The sequence below is a fragment of the Vipera ursinii genome (genome assembly GCF_947247035.1).
Source record: "Vipera ursinii genome assembly, chromosome: 2".
Classification (NCBI taxonomy): Eukaryota; Metazoa; Chordata; class Lepidosauria; order Squamata; family Viperidae; genus Vipera; species Vipera ursinii.
Window position 1 is genome coordinate 177,198,343 of NC_139513.1, and position 16,757 is coordinate 177,215,099.

Sequence of the window (16,757 nt, forward strand, 5' to 3'; positions counted from 1 at the left end):
TAATTGAACAAATTTTGTTGCATTACATTCTTGATTAAATTATCTTTCCATTGATATATAATTTTATGGTACTACTTCAAAAAAAGTGATGTTATTAGCCGTCAAACCTCAAAAGTACACTTTTCCCAAAAGGTTTCCACAATTTTGGCCACTACAGTAAGGCCAACCTGACTGATTGATATTTAGTTTTATAAACAACTCAAGGCGGCAAGCATTCTAATATACCTTCCTCCTCCTATATTTTTACAACATCCTGTCAGGTGAGTTGCACTGATTGAGAGTGATTGGCCCAAAGTCACCCAGCTGGCTTTCATGCTTAAGGTAGAATTAGAATTCACAGTCTCCTGGTTTCTAGCCCAGTGTCTTAATCAATAGACCAGGCTGGATATATTTCACTATAAGTATCAACGGACATGAATTTACATCTGTCTACACTGCACTGGGTTCTGGCTTCCAGCTGCTTCTGCTGCAGTTGCAAGATTTAGACAAGACAGGGACACTCAGTTTGCAAGCTGGGAGCTAAGCCACTGAAATGGCTGCATTTTGCTCCCTTGGACCCCAAAGGATGGTCATCTGTTATAAGTCCTACCATTTCTTGATCTTCCATTGCAGTGGCTTAGCAAGAAGTTTGGGTAAAAGAGCTAAGAACAGAATTATACAGTAGAGTCAGCAGTTATATTGCCCTATTGGAGAGAGCAAACAATATTAGTTATTTGTCTTCTGTGACTAATTATAATTGGACTTGTTTTTAGTACAAAATGCAGAGACTGCGATAGCTTAGCATTGATTAAGTGGGGTCATCGTCTTGGAGCTATTTTTTTGCCAAGAAAAAGTATTCTGGTTGGACGTTAGCATTCTGCAACCACTGCAGCCGTGTATAGAAACAAACACGTTTCCTGTAGCATCCCAGTAACTGACTGTGAGAACAGCCTGCTCAAACCCTGCTTTGTTTAACTGTGAAATTAGGGGACTTAAACACCAGTTAGATCCATCACTTAGAAGTGCTCTATTGCAGTCTCTACAGTCTATGGCAGGGCTCCCCAGCCTATGGGCCATGGCCCGATCCTGGATCGCAGGGTCGGTGCATGCACAATGTTCAAGCTACTCTCCTTCCCTCTGGTCCGTGAGCCTGGAAAGGTTGGAGGCTTCTGGTCTATGGGTCCTATTTTATACTGTATGCCTTCAGACTGACTGCTATTTCTAATCTTAAGTGGAATCTGAACTGAGGTTGGTAGCATTTTGTGTGAAATAAAGTGCCTTATTTCATATTGCTATTCCATATTTTTTGCTACTGCAAAAATGGTGACCGTCTATCTCTCAACTAGCACAATGATAAATCGTTCCTCTGGATTAAAAGCTTCCACTGATTTTTACAACAAAACTTCCTATCAGTTAAAGCAGGAGGAAAACAATAGTTTCTTCCTATCAGTTTCATAAATCTGAAATGTGTGAATCTAATCCTTGTGCCATATTTATGAAGAGCACATTAGAGTAGCACATGAAGGTTTAACATTTGTCTCTTCTTTTATAGTTTTGAGCTTGCAATTTGTGACTTGGCTGTTTTCACTTTTAACTGTAAACTGGTAACTTGTCAGCTATTACAGTAGCTGTGGAAGTCTCAAAAGAACAAATCGCAAAGTCACACAATATAAAATTGTGTTCTTCAACAGTGAACTGAGAAATCTTGAATAATCAATCAGCAAAGGAAAGCAAACTGCCAGGAAGAGTATACAAAACTGGGTATTTTTTTTAAGGTGAGCTGCTAAACACCATTGTTAAAGTTTATAAAACAGAAAATGTTGTGAAGATAATAGGCTGAAAATTTCTTTCCTCTTTCAAAATAATACTAGAACCCAGGGTCAACTACTGGAGTTAATTAGCAGAGGAGAGAGGAAGGCAAACAAAAGTAAGGGCTTCTTTATATAACACATAATTAACAGATGGAGTTCACTGCCACATGATGTAGGGAATGCCAATAGCTTGGGGCCAAAGTTGGTGTTACATGAAAACAAGGTTAAAGATAGCCCAATAGCCACAGTTTGCCTGAATGGTTTTTGAATTCAGAGAAGTTGGGGGAGAAACAAGAAAAGAAGCACTAATTCTTTCCCCACCTGCCATTTTCCTAACTGAAACCATTGCTTTTTTTTCAGGCAGTTTCACCCATCAAATTTTAGCTCACAAATGCATGAAGTTTGAGGCAGAAATGGTCACCAGGGTAAGCATTAAAACCCCCTAATTATCTCTTCTAGAAATGAAATTTTCTGGCAAAATGGATATGAGGTAGATACAATGGATACATTTCCTTGTAATGGGTAGTTAAGCCCATAGAAATCTTTTCTAGAGTTTGTAGAGGAAAATCTCCCTATAATTGTTATAATTGTTACACATGATGTGGAAGGGACTCTCCATGTTCAGGAATACAGTAATGTTTTCTTCTGTCCTGGTTTTTATTCTATTATTTGAAGTCTTAAAGTCTTCGCTTGTAATTTAACATGGGATAGTTATGCCTTGACAACTTCTATCTTCCCCTTGGCCTCAAGACATTGGCCCCAGCTCCAGCCCATGAGTGAAACAGCCTTAAGACATCATTACCAATTCTGGAATGCAGGTAAAATGTTCTTCTTTTCCCACTGCTTCTTCAAGGTGGATATAACTTTTCTGTGTCCTTTCAAAATTCTCTCTATAAGTACACTATTTAGCAAAAAATATTCTGCAATACTTTATCCTAAGATGCAACCATCCCACTTTTCCTCACTGCAGGGCCCAGAAAATAAAAAATGTTGAATGGACTCTCACTGCCTATTTTCCAGTATCCCTGTTTTTGTCATTTTCAGTCACTGCCCTATCCTACCTTGTAGTAAAATAGCATTTGCTTAAATGCTACTGTAGTCAGTTTCAGTTTTCCAGCTCCACAGAAACCTGGCTGTTGACACAGTCATGGCAAGGTCTGGCTCTCTAATCTTTTAGGCTATTTCTGTCTTGATGGTTTCCCATATATTTCTTTATTTCACATTCTTTTAATTAGGGAGTTGTCCAAATGGGATGTGGGAAGAGGTGCAGACAGCCTAGAGAAATCCCGACAGAGCCCTGAAATCAAATCTACTCTGTTATTGCTGCAATGTCTTGATTAGCAGATCCTTTCCCAATTATTTTGCCAATATCAAGGGCCACTGTCACCAATCAGGATCACGCCATTTGGTTGTGGCTGAGAACAGATACAATAGGATTATGGAAGTGGCTGGCAATACGGGCAATATATATTATGCTGGTATTCTTTTATGCAGACATGGAAAGCTTTTTAATTCAGAAGCTGGAAAGGACTATACGTATCTGCAGATGTGTCCCACTGGGGCAGGTTTCCTGCTCGTGACTTACAGCATCTCCTAGAATCATCTAACCAACCATCATCGTGCCAATGGAATAGTAGGGCAAGCTTTATATTACCCAAGAATGGCTGGAGACATGCTTGACAATGATACAAGTCACTATTGGGCAAGTGGCCATTGCCAGATAGAACCCTGATTCAATCCATTGTGTGGATTTTGGAGAGAAGGAACAGAGATTCAGATCTCCATAACATTATTGATAGCTTCCCTTCATACTCTTTCTAAAAAGCTTCAAAGGGATAAATTCTGGCTAGATTAAATATAATCAGGTACAATTCATTCCTGTCTCAAAAAGTAAAAAAAATAAAAATTGATCACTAGTGTTTTGTTTCTCAATTATAAATAAAACTTGAGAGATGGTGTCTATTATATTAGTCTCTGGTGAAAAGTATTAACAGTTAATAATAATATTCACCCTTGCTTTCTCTGTGTTTAATTAAGAGATTGTTATTATTATTATTGTAGTGGCTGTTATTTCTTTTTAAAAAATATTTTATTAACTTTCTAGTTTTACAATCATAAGTACTTAATAAACAACATACAATATTGTCCTGGGTCCATTAGTAATTCAGTGGTATATATTAACTTCTTCAATCTAGGCCCAATATTACACAATCCAATGCTTCCTCTCTTCTTCCGGTAGTACACATTTTCCCACATTAGGCAAATACAATTCTTATTGTTATTAATACATATACAATTGAATATCAACGTCTTTGTTATATTTTCCTAATAATATCAATAATGTCAGTTTAAAATATCTTTTCTAACCAAAATATATCTTAATTGCATTTGCACTTAATATCCATTTGTTCAATTTGTTCAATATCCTGTTTTTCCCACTTTTTTATTTTATTTTAATTTCCCATCAGTTTTCAAAATGTCTCTATTGCTTATAATTTCTCATAATAAATTATATTTGGATAACCAAGATATATTCAATATATTCAAACAATCTTAGTATTTACATATTTTCCTTCTCATACCAAAATATAATATTCTAGTTATAAATTCTATCTTTCTAGTTCTAATAATACATCTGTTTCTAATAATTATTTATTTTCAGCCATGTTCAAACATCTGATTAATAGTATAATATCCCATATAATGGGTCAAAAGCTGTTCTCCCAACAGCTCTATCTTCCATTCAATCAGCCCTTCTTTCTTATCCTCAAGTGTGTTCTGAGATCTTGACAGGTAAGGTATATTTTTGATTTCTGATATTATTGCTATGTCTTCTAATTCTTTGTTTGTCTGAGTCTGTCTGTTAGTTCCTTTCTTTAGGTCCTCCATCTTTGGATCTGCTTCCTCTGATTTTTCTTCTATTTTCTGGGTTGCTAGTTCCTTCTTAGTAGTCATTTTCTGAGTTTGTAGCTTTAAAAAATTGTTCTTTGTATTATTTTTAGTCTCATCATGAGCTAAGACAATTGTCTCTTGTATTGATTTTAACATAGAAAGAATTTCTTTCTGAAATTCATCATTTTCTTGTGGGTATGTCAAGCTGGGGACTTTGGGGACAGGTGTTAGGGATTTTTCAAAATTTTCTATCCAATGAAGAAGACATCTTTTCTGTCCAGAGAGAGAAGAGCAATTAAAAATTGTTCATCAATAGGTTTATAGTCTGAAGTATTCCATCATCTCAATCAATAATGCATGTTTCTTCTATAGAAAAATAGCTCCATGACACAGCTCTAAAAGTCAGTTAGTATTTATATTCATACTCCAGACAGGGCAGTTTCAAAATAGTTTATTGTCTCTACAATACAGATAAGCAGCCCAAGAGGGTTCCCCCCCTTTTCCCAGCTGCAGTCTTCAAAAGTGAAAGTTTCTGAAAACAACAAAAGTCTTATCTGAGTTTGGGCTTCCAGCCATGTTTCCTTTAGGCATAATAAATTGTAGTGCAGTAGTTCGCCACTAGATGTCATTGATGCTGTCTACCAGCTTTTTACATCCAAACTTATATTGCAAGCTTTTTTTTTTTTTATTAAAAAGTTTTATAAAATACAATTTTCCTTTAAAAAAAAAACCCCCTTCCCCCTCCCTCCTCCCCTCCCTACCTCCCCCCTATCTCCCCCCCTCCCCCTCCCCCTCCTCCCTCCCCTACCTCCCCCCCTCCACTTCCCCTCCTCCCCCCTCCCCCCCCCGACTTCCCAGAGCAAAATACAAGGTATATATCTAAAAGGCAATCATAAACAATCATATACTAACAATTATAAACTCTAAAATCCATCACTCTCTAGCTTGTATATAGTAAACCAATCCTTAATAATACTAAATATATATAAAAAACTAAAATAAAAGAAAACTAGCATCATTCCCATCTATGTTCTTCCACCATTCACTATTACCTTAACATATTCTCATTTGCACATTAATAAATAGTTCTTACACAAATTAACCCACATTAACCCACAAAACTTTCTTCCTCTTCCTCTGTAGTAAGTTGTCCATTAATTTAAAAAACACAACTACCACTTAACTATAAATATTTTGTGGAAGTTCCATAGATTTCTACTGGTCTTATTTTTTTTTCTTTTTTGAGCGTTTTAAGGCAGCACGCGTCACCCTCTGTTCTCTAAGATCATCCAAAAGAGTTGCAGCTTGAACTCCTCCTGTACCCTTCTCGTCTATCTGTGCATCTTCATCCTCTTGATGTTCTCCTTCTCCAGATCCCTCTGCAGCTTCCAGAAGTGTTGATGGGGTTACTTCCAAGACATTATTATAAAAATCATGCGCTTGCTTCACATTACTCAAACAGTATCTTTTGCCATCATACATGAAGCTCAACCCAACTGGGATCTCCCATCTGAACCTTATATCTCTTTGCTTGAGCTCTTGCACAAGAAATATAAAATCCTTCCTTCTCTTTAAAATCTTTGGAGGAATTTCTTTTAGAACCAAAACTTGTTGACCAGCAATCACAACTTTGGTATCGCAGGCAGCTTGTATAACTTCATCTCTAATTTCCCTTTTTACAAAATAAACCACCACATCTCTAGGCAACTTTCTCTGTTTAGCAATCCACGAATTCACACGAAACACTTTGTCCATACCTTGTTTTAATTCAGATGCTGGATGGTTCAATACTCCCTCAAAAGCCTCAGAAACCAGCTGCTTTAAATCTTCCTTAATATTCTCTTTTAGGCCTCTAATTCTCACAGCAAACTGCATCTGGTAAAATTGGGCCAAGCTCTGTTCACTGTCGATTTTGTCTTTTAAATCTTCAATTTCCAATACTTTTGCTTCTAATAAAGCATTCTTTTGAATCAAGTCTTGCACTTGATCATCCAGCACCTCCACACATTTAGCAACTTTTTGCACTGAGGACAAAATGTCTACCTTCATTTCTCTAAGTTTCTGTTCCATCCTTTCTTCCATTCTCTGCTCCAATTTCTCCAATTTCTCCTCCATCTGTAGAAATTTAACACCCATTGACTCCAAAATTAACTGGGTATGTTTTTCAAGATCCTTCGATGTCAATACATCAGGAGAATGCAACGCCTGCAGCAATGATTGTTGTTGCACCGGAGAATTTCCAGCACTCCGAAAAGTTCTAGGGGGAGGTTTAGCCGCCATCTTTTACTTACAATTGTGACGCACTTTCACTTTAAGTTTTAAGCAAAGTCCATCAAGCTTGAGAGTAAAATAAAATCTTCTTCATCTCTTCATCTTTCCCTCTTGTACTGCTCTGCCTGCTCTTTCCCTTTCATAGTCTCTCCTTCAAGCAGGGATGGTCGCAGACGCCTGGCTCTGCTCCATAAAGTCCGGAGCAGAGACGCTGGTCAGCTGGGAGCAGCCCAGGCTACGGGGGAGTTCAATCCTTCGGCCGCCCAAGCTCCAAGCTCAGGCGGCCCCGGAGAACTCAACCCCCACCTGGGGGCTCACCCCCTCCTCTTCTCCCGAGGAGGGGGCTTCAGATTCGCCCGAACAGCTGATCGGCGCTGTTTCGGGCGAAAAATCACACAGCTGAGCCGCGGGCAGCCCGGGAAGGCTGTCTCCGGCGCCGCGGAGCCACCGGAAGTCATATTGCAAGCTTTTTAAGTCTCTTTTAAAAAAAAATCTCAAAAGCACTTTTAGTCTCCATATTTCAAAGTTAAATATGTATATTGCTTCCAAATTAATCTTGTAATTTTCTCTATTTCCACCCAAACAATTAATTCATTACTTTTCTTTTCCTGAGGAAATGGGGTGGGAATTCCCCTCCCCTCTCTCATCGGGGAGGATTCTTTGCTGTGGGTGGTTTTTTTTCCTAGGAAAAAGTCTTAAAGTCATAAAGAGAGGATAGGGTCCCACCCAGTTCCATCCATGTTGCTCAAAAGTTGCTGGTTAATCTTATTTTCTTTGGTTATCAGCAGCTTCTGACTGGCCACATGAATGTAGCTAGTCTTTCCCCACTGGTTTGGAGGGCTTCCTCAGATCAAATGGAAGGGCGTTACTGTCCTGTGATCAACGAGGGTCTCCTCCTTCTCAGTCACCTCTTTGGGATGATTTTTGACCCTTTTTAGGGTCCCCAGCGTGGCAAAATTGAATGCGGAAGATGGAGCCCCATCTTCCTACGCCTGTTATGCTACGACGTCAAATCGGAAGTCCCGTGGCTGTTATTTCTTAATAACACCTTTTAGTGATGTATGATGTCACTCATTTACAGCATTCTTTGAATAAATCTGCAACTGACCACATGAAATAGCTTGAATTGTTTTGGCCATATGACATATTTAGTATTTCATGTTATTTTCCCAAACTGAACAAAAATTTTCAGGAGCATTGCTTTATAGCCAGGTAATTCTAATCCATCTGTATAGTTTTATAATTTTAGACAGACTCAATAGCCAACATTAAAAATAGATAAAATAGATGATCCAGTTTAACCTCCCCATCTTTTTCCCTTTGTTGCTTTTTCCCTCATTAATCAAAACTACTGAGTACTTCTTTTATTATTGGGGGTGGGGAGATAACTCCTGAAAGCAGCAAATAAAAAAGCTTTAAATGTTGATCAAAATGTTTCTGTGTGATCAGCTGTTAATACTATAAAGTGCCATATTGATGAGTATAATGCTATATTCAGTTATCTTCTCTCAATGCTGAAGGAATATTACATTTTCTAACTATGCTATATTACGCATCCAGGGTAAGGTATCCTCTGCCACTGGCTAAATTTCATAGATGTGCCATCATTAGAACAGAATCTTGTTTCCACGATTGCATAGTATTTTCTAATTATGAATTTAAATGGCATGTTAATGTCATAGGAAGAAGGTCTACTTCCTTGCTGTGAGGAGTAGTAATTTTCCCATTATGAGATTATTATTAATGTATTTTCTGTATAGAAAAGATTAAATATCTCTTTCGTTAACTTGAGATGCCATTTTAGAAAATGTTACATTTTTACTTTTGTATTTCCTTACAAGCATTGCATTTTTATCACTGAATGAGGCTGCATGCCAACTTACATAAGAAAAAGGAAAGGATACACAAACACAGTCAAAAATAGGAGGAAGGAAGGAAGGTAGAAATGGAAGGAAGGAAGGAAGGAAGGAAGGAAGGAAGGAAGGAAGGAAGGAAGGAAGGATTGCTGAAAGTTAAAGAGCAGAACACCAATGAAAAGACAAGCTGCAGACGGTCACTTAGTTAAAAGAAAAAAGAAAAGTAGTGAACCCCAGTGAGATCTGAATAGAACTGGCTCATCCCCCTTCCCAAACCTTTCTTTCGGGGAGACTCAGCACAACCTTTTCATTACTCCATTCTAATTTCCCAGCTGCACATCTTTCAGTACTAAGGCAATCTCACATAAATTTTAAAGACATTGAAAAGCTGTGTTCTCCTTGGTACTAGTAAACCCTTGCTTTTTTAAATAGGTGGCACTGCAGACATGGAGGAAAAATGCTGGGCAATATAGTCTCTGAACACATGCTTTCTTCCACACTTGCTTTCTTTAATATACGGAAACAAAGAAAAAAAACGCAACAATAGCAAAGCAAACAGAGAAGGGGGAAAATAAAAATGACAAAATATATTATAATAAATATTAAAACAGCTCAGCTTTTAAATAGGGTATATCCTTCGAAAGCCAGTTCATAAGCAGAAACTGAACACGTTATTAGCCCAAGAGTAACCTTTATGCTAAACTCAGTGCTTGATAAATCCAATGTTCATCATATAATTTGGAATCATGTCCAACCTTTAAACCATATTACTGCTCTTAAAACAATATTAAAAGATACTCATAGATATTAAGTCAAAGTGGAACCACATAATATGCAAAATTGGCCCCTCCATTATCTTATGCTCTCAGCATAATCGACTTGACATCAAACTTCTTTTAACTTTCTCAGAAGTGTCTAAGAAAAAGGAAAGTGATTTTATTGTATTAATCTCTTCATAAGATCATTTGAAATTTGCTGTTTGTACTGTAAAACCCCCAACCAATGATTTAGAGCTGGGTTTTCCTACTCTTTATTGTTCTAAAGTTCTAATAAGCAATATCCACCTTAACAACATTATTTGTCTCCTAAAAATATTGCACCTTGGAATTGTCCAAAACATATTGTAGTGCTGGTGGTAATTCAGCCCTGGCTATCTGAGATGCAGCTAATGCATCTGGATGAAATTGTGAAATCCAAATCACACTTTAATTGAATATACTGTCCTCTCATATTATCTAAGAGATCACATGATAGTTTTCTACTTGTCCCCAAAGTGGTTTTTGGAGTAGATCACTTTGATTCTATAGTGAAATTAAGTCAAATTGCATGTTTAATAATAAAGCTGTAAACCAGGAAAGTTAAATGTCATCAGATGATAGCAGTAAGTTAAGTAAAGGAGTTTACCTTTCCCATAAATACTTCAATAACTTAACAATTTGCTTGACATGTCTTAATATATTAACCTAGGAATCCTTCTGAATCGTTCTCCATCCATCCATCTTGAAGCAATATTCATTTGAATAACTGCTGATATAAATGCAGTCTGTGCAGAAAGAAATGTGTGAAGGACAAAAAGCAGAGCCCCTGGCACAATATTGATTTCCTCCCAGTCATCAAGTAGACATTATATCCATTTTGCGAATGTCTGAAAACCACTCATTGTGTATCCAGTTTCTAAAGTTCAATAAGCTTGGTGGGACTAATCTAAGACAAAGGAGAGATCCTTGCTCTGATGGCACAGCAAAATTTGTCTTTGGACAAAAGGAGTGAAAATTTTCCTTTGCCAACAAAGGAAGGAGAAAGGGGAAGGACGAGACTTTTGTGGTAATAACAGACAAATATAAGCACATAGATACCTTGAGGCTCACCTGTATATTTCCAGAGGGCAGCACTTGCAAGCATGTTGGAATCTATCTAAATAGCAGGATCTCAATCAATGTAGCTGTGACTAGGGGGGCCTTCGCCCAGGTTCGCCTGGTGCGCCAGTTGCGGCCCTATCTAGACCGGGATGCCTTACGTACGGTCACTCATGCGCTCGTGACCTCTCGTCTTGATTACTGCAACGCTCTCTACATGGGGCTACCATTGAAGACCACTCAGAGGCTCCAACTGGTACAGAATGCAGCCGCGAGAGTTGTACTGGGAGTTTCCCGATACTCCCATGTCACACCTTTGCTCCGCGAGCTGCATTGGTTACCAGTTGTCTTCCGGGTGAGGTTCAAGGTGTTGGTAATGACCTACAAAGCCCTTCATGGCATGGGTCCAGAATACCTTGGGGAGCACCTGCAGCCGGCGTCAACTTCCCTCCGCCCAGTACGCTCCCACAGAGAGGGCCTCCTCAGGGTGCCACCGGTCAAAGAATGCTGACTGGTGGCCCCCAGGGGGAGAGCGTTCTCTGTGGGTGCACTGGATTTATGGAACCATCTTCCGGATGGCGCCCGATCTCCGCTCCTTCCGGCGCGATCTTAAAACCCATCTCTTTAAACAAGCTGGCCTGGCCTGATGGGACGGGGTGGGATTTTTATAAACGACTTTAATTTTAAATTTGTATTACCGTAATTTTATGGGCATTGTTTAATCATGTTTTAATAATTTTAATTTTTGTATCTAGTTTTTATGTATTGCCCTGTTCACCGCCCTGAGTCCCCTGGGAGAAGGGCGGTATATAAATTAAATAAATAAATAAATAAATAAATAAATAAATAAAATGTCTCCCCTGTGGAAAAGTTGCCTTGAAATGGCAGTTTGGAGCTGAGGCACACAGCAAGTGGATAAAATTATCACTATTAATATAACCTTTACTGAGACCACCTGGGGAAGAAGCAGGGGTGTGTGTGGGGTGTGTGTGTGAGAGCAAATCTGTGTGGATTTGTTGATTCATCTTTGATTGTGATCTGTTGTTATCCCTCAAGGATAACTAAATTCCAACTTTACTTTACTCCAACTTAATCCTATGGTAAGCAAGGTCCTCCTCCTCTATCAGTAATCTAGAAAGGCCTCCCAATCTGTTGAAAATCTCCCTCAAGCAGTATATGCTGCTCAGAAAAATAAAGGGAACACAAGATAAGACATCCTACTATTAAATACAGTACATTGTGTTGTTTAAGTGTTCCCCTTATTTTTTTGAGCAGTATATATTCCTCTTTCCTGCTGCCCCCAGGACAGAGTGATGGGCGGACAAACTTACAGGTTGCAGTTTAATTGCTATGGAAACCCCATACCACTCTTGAGAGATCAATCCTCTGAAAGAGAAGGATTTCCACTGCAGAAGCTTGGCAGCCTTCTCTCCAGACCCGAGGGGACAAGAAGAAAGTGTTCACATCAAGCTAAATCTGGGAATGATATGACGATCATCAAAGAAATTCTGTGCTCCAAGTTGTTTTGTTCTCAAACTTTGTTAAATTAAATACTTTATATTGTTTTCTCTGTTTGAAAATTACTGATTAAGATTATTCCAATGTCCTTGTTTTAAACATTGGTCTTTAAAATAAAAGCTTTGCTATATTTCATTTATTATAAGTATTCTTTTAAAACATGTTATTTTTTTCTTCAATATTTGATACATCACTCATTTGGAATTTTGATATTTTTAATTTAAATTGTGTGTGCCGGTCAAGTTAGGAAAAAAATAAACTGAGTAAATTAATACCAAAAGGCCAGCATCATTTTTCTTCAAGAAACTACATAAAAATAAAGGTGAACATTACAACCCTTTTTTAAATGAGAAAATAATTCTCAAGTACTCTGCTGGGTAGTCTTGCAGCTGTGTTTTTAAAAATCTGTATAAGATTATTATTTATGATGATACAAATGTTAATTCTTAAACAGCATGCCCAAAATAACAAAGACCTTTGGTTGTGTCCACAGCAGGGACAAAATCAATGACTGACTGGAATCCATCAAATAACAGGTAAGTTTACAAAAAAAGTGATACTTGAAAAGAGTAAAGTTTTGAAAGGGATATTAGAATTGCAATACTTTGTGCCCTTATATCGAAAAAAGCTCAATTTAACTTAGTGGGACTTCTTAAAATAAAAATACATAGAATTAAATTAAAGTATAACAATTGCAGTCTTATTTTCATCTGTTTAGAAATATGTCCCTCTGAACTCACTTCTGAGGAATCGTACTCACTTGTCTGTCATACAAGCTGAGCTGATTAAAAGTAGGAAGTCGTCAGCATAATTTTACAAATTTGTGCCATATAATGAACAAGTATGTTATTGGAAGTGCTTGTTTTTGCATCCATATAATTTATATACCTGATTTTTCAAAAATAATTCTGAACATTAATTCAGAAATTATTTGAACTCAGTATAATTCTATCACTTACTGAACACTGAGTAATGTTGAAAATCAATAACTGACAGTCAAGATTTGCTAAGGGCTCAAAGGCTGATCTATTCTCTGAATAATATAACAATCTTGCTTAATAAATCAGAAGTATTTTCCAGTTATGGATAGGCTGATATAGATTAACATAAAAAGGTTTGCTCTTGAATTCATGGCCAACATTACAATTTAAAGTGGGTACTTGCAACTATGATGTTGCAGCAGACATCTGCATATAAGCTAAATTACTCGAGAAAGCTGTTGTGACAATGCTTTATTACAAATTTAAAACAGGTTAGCAATATATATCATGTAGCTTCCCATTTGTGAAGCAAGCAACAGCACAACAGTACTGCAGTAAAAAGGAGCTTATTAATACAGCCTTATTTTTTAAAAATTGAAATAATTTTTCCTAGGCAAAAAGAAAAAACAAGGGGGAAACACAGCTGCATGATCACAACTTTAGTCTTAATTTTAAAACAGCTGAAGCAGTTACTTTTCTTGCAGGATTAACTGTAGAGTAAGTAGCTGAAGAGCCACTTGCCGGATTTTTTTATGTAAGAGGAGAAAGATAGGTCTGAGATCATTTCCTTACCTAGAGGTTAATAATAAAGATGAAACAATCTTAAAATCACCTTTTGTCAAATATCAAGGTGTTTCTTCTGCAAGGCAGACTGCTGGCAAAGAAAATCTTCACAGTGGAGATACTTTGGGATCAGGGAGGCTATGGAAAGATTATCCTTCCCTGGACCACACTGGGTTGCATCTTTTCAATTGCTGGATTTTGCAGGTTATCAATATGTAAATTCCTCCTGCAGTTGCTCTTCATACCATGGCCACATTCCCAGATGGGTGTCTGCCAAGTGCCACTTTCTTTAGCAAACCTGGGCCTTGTTTTCTTCCTCCTCCTCTCCCTTGGTGTTCCTATACCCTGTTTGGCTCCCCCTCCCCCTCCCCCAAATACTGTCTTGAGGTCCTGCCTGAAGGGGAAAAGTGCCAAAGGAATTCTCTGCCAAGGGATGACTGGAAGGCCCTAATTTGAGAAAATTTTGGCGGCAGGGTGGGGGGGAGATGGATCACCTGTGCAGCAATTTAGGATAGCAAAATAGGTCAGAAAATGACAACAGGTTGATTTACTTTGGGGGGGCTTAACCATTGTGGGAGGGGGACTGGCAGGGCGTTGTTTCCATTTTTCTACCTCAGACAGTGCAGTGTCCTGGGCTGTCTCTCTGTCAAGAGGGCTGGGATTTGAATGGGGCTATTCAGCAGGACTTTGGGTTCGTCCTTCCTGCATGGAGCTGTGTGACAGACTGGTGATATCTAGGGAGGGGGTGTCTGGAGTTCTGCTGGGGAGCGTATCTTGGGCTTGGAGAGGGAGCTCCCCTCAACCGCCCCTCATGTCCTGAAATTCCAGTTTCAAGGGGTAGAACTTTGAACAAAGCCTCAATTGATGAGGTGCCCGTTGGTGCCATAGCAACGCCGGCTCTGTCTTATATGGGCAGAGTGTGCCAAGAAGGTGCCATGGTGACGCTCAAGAGGCGCGTGGAAACCTGTGAAATCCCTGCAGCCGATGAGGAGGGCAATTGTCTGCCCTAGGCACTCTCTTTAAAGAAGCCACATTCGCTTCCCCACCCCATGCCCCTGGGTAGAGTTGGCTTGGCAGAGGTTTCCTTTCCTAAGCTGTCTCTCTGCAGCTGTTATTTGGGGAGACACAAGCTTAATAGAGGACCCCCCCATTGGCAAAGGCTGTGTGCTGGGCTATTGTTGTGCTCTATACCAGTCTGCTGAATAGGAGGTGGCATCTGTTTTCTTCCAGCGATGGGAACTTCATTTCCAAAGCCCTGGCATCAGATTAGGGGACGATTGGATTTGGAGGGGGAGAACACTTTATTGTCCAAAGGGGGCATTACTTTTCTATCACTAATGCAGCTCACACAGAGAAGGCAGAAACGTGGTGCCAACAGCTATGACCCAGTCTGCCCCGGCTGGCAGCTTTGCTAGTCTCCTAGTGCCACCCCCTTCCCTTCAGTCTGCCCACCCCACCCAGCCCCTTCCCGGATTAGCTTTCAAGTGAGTGCTAGTAAGCTGACTGAACGAAAAAAAAAACAGATTTTGGTCACATCTGAAGTTTGGGTTTCTTTTAATATAAGGGTGTAAAACACTGGATCCTGTATGATTGGCCAAAAAGGTACTGGCTCAGACTGATTAGAAAGTCTTACTATATTCTTATTAATGTGGTTGATATTTTTATCATCCTGGCTATTTTGGTCATGTTCTGATTTGTTTTTATTTATTTATTTATTTATTTTATTAAATTTATATACCGCCCTTTCCCGGAGGACTCAGGGCGGTTTACAGGGTAATTAAAAAACAAAATACAAAAGTTAAAAAACCAAGTTTAAAAAAAATTAAATTTATCCCTGTATAAGTAAAAACCCCAGTTAAAATAAAATTAATCCTCAGTCTGGGCCAGAGAGCTCGAAGAGTTTTTAATATTGAGTCTTAAAGGGTAACATGTGATTTTTTCATATCTGTTCTCATTCAGTGTTATTGTAAGAATTATGGTGGGCTGTTTTTCTTTTTAACATCTTGTAAAATTTTGTGAAAAGTAGGAGAGTTTTAAATCCTTATATTTTTTCTTTTCTTTTTTCTATCTTTTTGTCTTACGATCAAAGCTTTAAAAGGGAACAAGAAAAGCAGATCTTCAGAACTGAAGCTGGTGAAAGTGAATGAGCATCATTGGTTCAGTGAGGGGAAGAAGGCTGGACCTCAGACAGCTGGGTTTGTTCCCACATTCCTGAAAAGTAGCAAGATCTAAATGGGTTTGTAGTCTGCGGCACAGAACTGGGTCAACTAATTAGCCCCATTTTCTGAGCACTGGTTTTAATCAATTGGACTAATGTACTGATGAGGCTTTAAATATATCAGTGTAGAAATACCTGCTCTTAATAGCAATTTAGAATGCAAAATTTATCTAAGGAAAATAATTAATCCTACTCTTTTGTGCCCAAGACACAATTTTCCAGGATGGAATTTTTTGTAAGAAATAAAGGAATAAACGCAAGCAGGCAATCCTGGTGGATGTGCAGAAGTTCTCCTGTGTTCTTTGTAAGAGACTACTGAGCAGCTTTTTTTTGTATAAATTTTATTTCAATCATTGACCAATTAAAAGTGCTTTCAATAAAATGAACAAAATAAAAATATTCCCTAACAACAAGAACTATTAGCAGCCATTTGTGGCAAAACATACAGACAATGTGGCAAAAATTTGCTAATTTTAGAGAGAAAAATTCATCCTGATTGTTTAACAGACAAATAAAAGTTGTCAGAGTGCCCCAGGAAGTTAAATAAAACCTGGATAATCCACTGGTGGCAAATGTCCCTGTAGAACTGGCAGTGCAGAGGAACATAAGCTGTGGTTCCTATGGCACCTATAAGAGAGAGGCAGAATTTGGTTTCATACAATTTCCTTGTATTTCTCTTCCACGACAGCTCTCTCTCTCTCTCTCTCTCTCTCTCTCTCTCTCTCTCTCTCTCTCTCTCTCTCTCTCTCTGTCTCTCTCTCTCTCTCTCTCTGTCTCTCTCTCTCTGTCTCTCTCTCTGTCTCTCTCTCTGT

The 16,757-nt window shown here is 38.5% G+C and overlaps 1 long non-coding RNA gene across 1 annotated transcript in view; it reads left to right on the plus strand.

Annotated features, from left to right (window-relative positions):
- Window positions 1–16,264, plus strand: part of LOC310636213 — a 136,689-nt gene extending 120,425 nt beyond the window's left edge. The window contains exons 3-4 of the long non-coding RNA XR_014491641.1: window positions 12,677–12,719; window positions 15,817–16,264. This is a non-coding gene — a long non-coding RNA (uncharacterized lncRNA). The remainder of the gene's footprint in view (window positions 1–12,676; window positions 12,720–15,816) is intronic.
- The last annotated feature ends 493 nt before the right edge of the window (window positions 16,265–16,757 follow it).